Source organism: Diaphorina citri, unplaced genomic scaffold (assembly GCF_000475195.1).
Source record: "Diaphorina citri unplaced genomic scaffold, Diaci psyllid genome assembly version 1.1 scaffold185, whole genome shotgun sequence".
Lineage (NCBI taxonomy): Eukaryota > Metazoa > Arthropoda > Insecta > Hemiptera > Psyllidae > Diaphorina > Diaphorina citri.
This window is the reverse complement of record NW_007377622.1, coordinates 279,694-285,431: the sequence shown is the minus strand read 5'-3', so window position 1 is coordinate 285,431 and position 5,738 is coordinate 279,694.

The window sequence follows — 5,738 nt, the reverse complement described above, 5'->3', positions numbered from 1 at the left end:
AAATAGCGCCGCAGGCAATTTTTTTTTTTTTTTAATAATGTGTCCGAAGCTCATCAGTTTTGACACATTTTTTTAGCTAATTTTCCACTCAAAATCAGAAAGTGAATTACCTATAGCGCCGCGCGCCGAATGCAATTTTCTTAAAACTTTGTTCCACCTTTCAGAAACGCAGCCTGATCAAAGTTCAAAATCTCCTATGCCGCAGGCAATTTTTTCACAAAGTATGTACCTGAAGCTTGTCAATAAATAATTTTTAAGTTTTGAGGTATGTACCTACCTATAATTCTTATATCCTCTTCTACACATTTTTTCTCCACATTTGAAGAATTTGATCTACAACCTTTCAAAAAAATAATGAAAAAAATTATTTTCTTCACATTTTTTAAATGTCTTTTGTTCTGGATTTTTTCTTAAAAATCGAAATAAGCTCGCGGGCCGCAGTTTGTGCACACCTGGCATAGAGCATCGAGTAGATAGAATGAAGTGATGAATCCGCAGCCGCACGAAAGGAGCTGGCGGGCCGCAGTTTGTGCACACCTGGCATAGATATCTACTCGATGCATAGAGCATCGAGTAGATAGAATGAAGTGACGAATCCAAACCGCATAGATCCATAGATAATAGGTAGACCTGAGAGCAAAAAGTTCTACGTTCTTCGCTCCTCTCTGTTTTTACCCTAAGTCGGTATAAGTATGTAGGTACTGATGTTTTTACTAGATACAATAAATAACAATAGTTATTATGATTCATCCAGATGGATATGGCAGCAATGAGTCATCAACCCAAAATGAAAGAACCAATCAGAATGCGAGAATTCCTTGCATTGTTGCAATTAAGGTAAAGGTCTATTTTTATAAACTCTCTCTTTTAAAAAGCAGAGGGTAGCTTCGATCTGTAATCTTTTTTTTTTTGAGGGTCAAGTCCAAGAGGTTGAATTCTAGAACAGGTAAAGATGGTATCTATTTTTAGTACTCCGCATCGGGTACTTATTATGCAATTTGGTATGTTTGTGATCATTCATTTTGTTTAATTTTGTATTTTTTTTTAATTCTGTAACTTTTGTTTAATTTTGTCACTGTTGATAATACCTAGATGTAGACTAGAATATACTTGGAGTTTTCAACTCAGATTTGGATTTTTCCCAACTTTTTACATAGGAATAGACCATTTATTTATAATTTTTATCCATTTGCAACTGCTCCATTATTAGAAGTGCATAGGTACCTACATCTGTACATAATTTGTATGTTAGTTCAGTACAGAGTACTTACACTAAATTTGATAAAGTGCTCTGATAATAAGGTGAGTTTACACGCTCAAGTCATTTACACAAACGGGCTTGCGTATGCCGGTTTGTTCGGTTTGCACAAATTTGTGAGAGGAATCTAGAACACTCCCAGATTCAGTTCTATCGTAGCCAAACCCTACTTTACTCGGGTACTCTCTGTATACCAGTATAAGTATCTACCTACCTACTAGCACTATCTACCTACCCAAGTACTCGTACCTACGTATAAGTAGCACTTGCAGTTATTCAGTCTGGTCCTTGTCTAATTCATTCAACATGTGGCAGCTCTATCATGTGGTGTTCTAATGGCGTACCACGTGACCTCTGCTATCCTCTCCATTAGAATGGGAGATCATTCTTTCATTCACGTAAATAGAGTACACGAAAAACATTTCGTGTTGAAAAAGTTCGTCAAGAATGGTTGGATCCAAATAAGAAGTAGGTACTTGCTGAAAGTACCTGTGAAGGTGTTTCCAAACATAGTCGACCGGCCCTCGATCGACATAAATTGAAGTCGATCGACGGCCGTCGACCCTCAAACTAAATGGGTAGATAGGTAGATGTACGTCTACATTCTACAACCTTTTTTCATTCATTGTTAACAATTTTCCTACCCAGGGCTTGTAAACGTCACAATAGATTGATCTTTCATCAGTTCTTGAAAATCTTGACAAAAATTTCAAGTTTTTGGGGTATTTTCAGTCAGGGCTGATAACGATTTCGCGTTGTCTTAATTCTAAATATACACTACACCACTCCCTATTCCAAATTCCCAGCCCTAGTGAGGAAGGTCGGTACCATGTACAAACCCAAAATAGAAGCTGGACCACCCTTCGTGCTGGGACAAAAACATGAAGCATTCCTATATTTAGGGACCGCACCCCTTAATATCCCTATGAATAAATAATCAACGCAACCCCCGAATTACGTAAGGGATGTGAGTGGTTTAAATTGAATAGAACATTAGAGATTATTATATTATACCCTTATAAAATGACTAAATCTAACAACGAATGAACATTTTAAATTTTAACATTTTTAACTGCTTTTGGATTTCAGATAAAGGTTCTTTTCTCTGTCGGAGTTTACCAATTCGGATTAGGGACCTATACCCACATATATGTGCCTTATCTAAAGATTGAGATAAAAGTCCTTCTACACTAGACCAAAGTTGATCGATTGTAAGCGCTAAGCCGCGGGTTCGATTTCCGCCCGGGGCGGATTTCATCCTGAACGGATAATGTTCGTTCTCGGAACGGCTGGCTCTCTCCGATCCTGTCTTCCTTATCTCTTCGACTTCGGGACGATAAGACCTTAGTCTTAGTAGTTACAGTTCCCTCTATCAAACCTCTTCAAGAAGAAGAAGAAAAAGAAGAAGAAGAAGAAGAAGAAGAAGAAGAAGAAGAAAAAAATGGGAATAGGTAAAACTTACCAAAAGTTACTCAGCCGTCAGATGATGTAGTTTGTAGAGTTAGGGAAGGTTGTGGAAAATCCGTAATCCAGGAAGCTTACAGAGATGATCTGTATCCTAACTTCTCATGAAACAATAAATTTCATCCAAACGAAATTTCCCAATAAACCATCTAATTTAAATATCAGAACTAAAATTTAAATGTTAGATTGAAGAAGATAGCACGGGTAAAAAAGCTCGTTAGTTAGGTACCTACCTACCTACTTGGGTAGATAATACACTTGCGAATCTGCGAATGAAGTTTTAATTTATGTTAGGTAATTATTTTTTAAAGGTTATAGGTTACCTATACTTGTACTTTACTTTTTTCGTCAGGAAAAAAAGGCACGGAAATTTTACATTCACGCAAAATTCGACTGATTCAACTGGCTGTTAAAGTTACGTGAGAAAAACAAGTGGACGTAGGAACAACCCGTTAGCTACAATACCTACGCTTCATAGCACAGGAAAATTTGCTCTTTCTTATTTTTCTTTTTAGTTTTTACACTTCTTACCCTTGATAGAATAATGATTAGAAAAAAAAGTTTTATTTTTCAACAAAAAGAGACTACTGATAACACGAAAAAATAGACGTACATCCACACGTCACCACGGTTTAAACTCAACTGAATAAAAAAATAAAAATAAAATAGGTACCTAATCAAAGAACCAGAATCAAACAAACAACTCGACGAGTCTTGCACTGCCGAACATTCGCGCTACGAGGCAAACCGCTAGACATTCAGACTACGGGGTATAAATCCCGCTACACTACACTTCTTCGAACTTGATATTCCGAAGTTTCGACTGATCGTTGCGTGTAGGTATACGCCATTTGCCCAAATTTCACTCGGCTGCACTTGAAGTCCTGAAATTTACGCAATTATCGCGCTCACACGGTTCCATTATCGTGCGCACCAGGTTAGGTGATATGTTTGGCGTAGCGTACCTACGCACCGAGCTAAACAACGTTGTAGGTATAACACACTACCAAAAGCCAAAAGCTCCGAACTACCTACTCTGAAGATATCTGCGTGATTTGATGAACTTTACAAAGCCACTATATTTATCTGACGAACTCCCCAAACCAAATCGTAGTTGATAACTTGATACCTATTTGATAGGTTGATAAATACTCGTACACATTATTTTAAGCTCACACAAATTTCGGCCATACAAATAGACTGGGTTTATTGAATAGGGAACCAAAATTTGATAGTTAACCAAGTTTTACCGGAGTGTTTTTTTTTACCTTTTGCCTCGATACTTTATCCACATTGAAGCCATTATGACTGCGACGTTTTCCAAGCTGTGTGACAGCCTCAAGTCCGAACCAATAAATTTCATCCAAACGAAATTTTACAATAAACCATCTAATTTAAATATTAGAACTAAAATTTAAATGTTAGATTGAAGAAGATAGCACGGGTAAAAAAAGCTCGTTAGTTAGGTATAGGTACCTACCTTACCTACTTGGGTAGATAATACGCTTGCGAATCTGCGAATGAAGTTTTAATTTATGTTAGGTAATTATTTTTTAAAGGTTACCTACGTTACTTTTTTCGTCAGGAAAAAAAGGCACGGAAATTTTACATTCACGCAAAATAGCAAAATTCGACTGATTCAACTGGCTGTTAAAGTTACGTGAGAAAAACAAGTGGACGTAGAAACAACCCGTTAGCTACAATACCTACGCTTCATAGCACAGGAAAATTTGCTCTTTATTATTCTTTTTGGTTTGTACACTTCTTACCCTTGATAGAATAATAATTAGAAAAAAAAGTTTTATTTTTCAACAAAAAGAGACTACTGATAACACGAAAAATAGACGTACATCCACACGTCACCACGGTTTAAACTCAACTGAATAAAAAAATAAAAATAAAATAATCAAAGAACCAGAATCAATTTGGGGGGAAAAATTCTCGTATGAAAGTACAAGAAAACACAACCAACACCAACCTTTTTATAACATAAATAAGGGGTAGGCGCACCCCTAAAAAAACTATCCACAGTCCAAGTTCCAAGGTTTGTAAGTTTTTGTAAAATATCTTTAACCTATAAAGGAAGGATAGTAAATAAGTACACAGAGTTCCAAAGCTACTCACTTATCACATTCTTCGCAGTTGTACTTCTTCACGTCCTTGTGTACAGAGTTGACATGGGCCTCTAGCAGATCCTTCCTGAACATTCGCGCTACGAGGCAAACCGCTATACATTCAAACTACGGGAGTACGGGGTATAAATCCCGCTACATACATATTATTAAGACGACACTACACTTCTTCGAACTTGATATTCCGAGGTTTCGACTGATCGTTGCGTGTATACGCCATTTGCGCAAATTTCACTCGGCTGCACTTGAAGTCCTGAAATTTACACAATTATCGCGCTCACACGGTTCCATTATCGTGCGCACCAGGTTAGTTGACATGTTTGGCGTAGCGTACCTATACGCACCGAGCTAAACAACGTTGTAGGTATAACACACTACCAAAAGCTCCGAACTACCTACTCTGAAGATATCTGCGTGATTTGATGAACTTTACAAAGCCACTATATTTATCTGACGAACACCACAAACCAAATCGTAGTTGATACCTAGTACCTACTTGATGGGTTGATAAATATTATAATCATAGGTAAGTACACATTATTTTAAGCTCACAAAAATTTCGGCCATACAAATAGACTGGATTTATCGAATAAGGGACCAAAATTTGATAGTTAACCAAGTTTTACCGGAGTGTTTTTTTTTTTTACCTTTTGCCTCGATACTTTATCCACATTGAAGCCATTATGACTGCGACGTTTTCCAAGCTGTGTGACAGCCTCAAGTCCATCAACTACTTCTCTATCGTGTTGCTGTTCTGCCAGACCGTTATACTCCTCCTGTCCAGCTGTACGATTTACAAGAAACAGTTGCATAACAGGTAGGTGACACGGTGAGGTGTGAGATGGTAGAGAACGCTGCACCGCGCGCCGCAGCAGACATTTTTT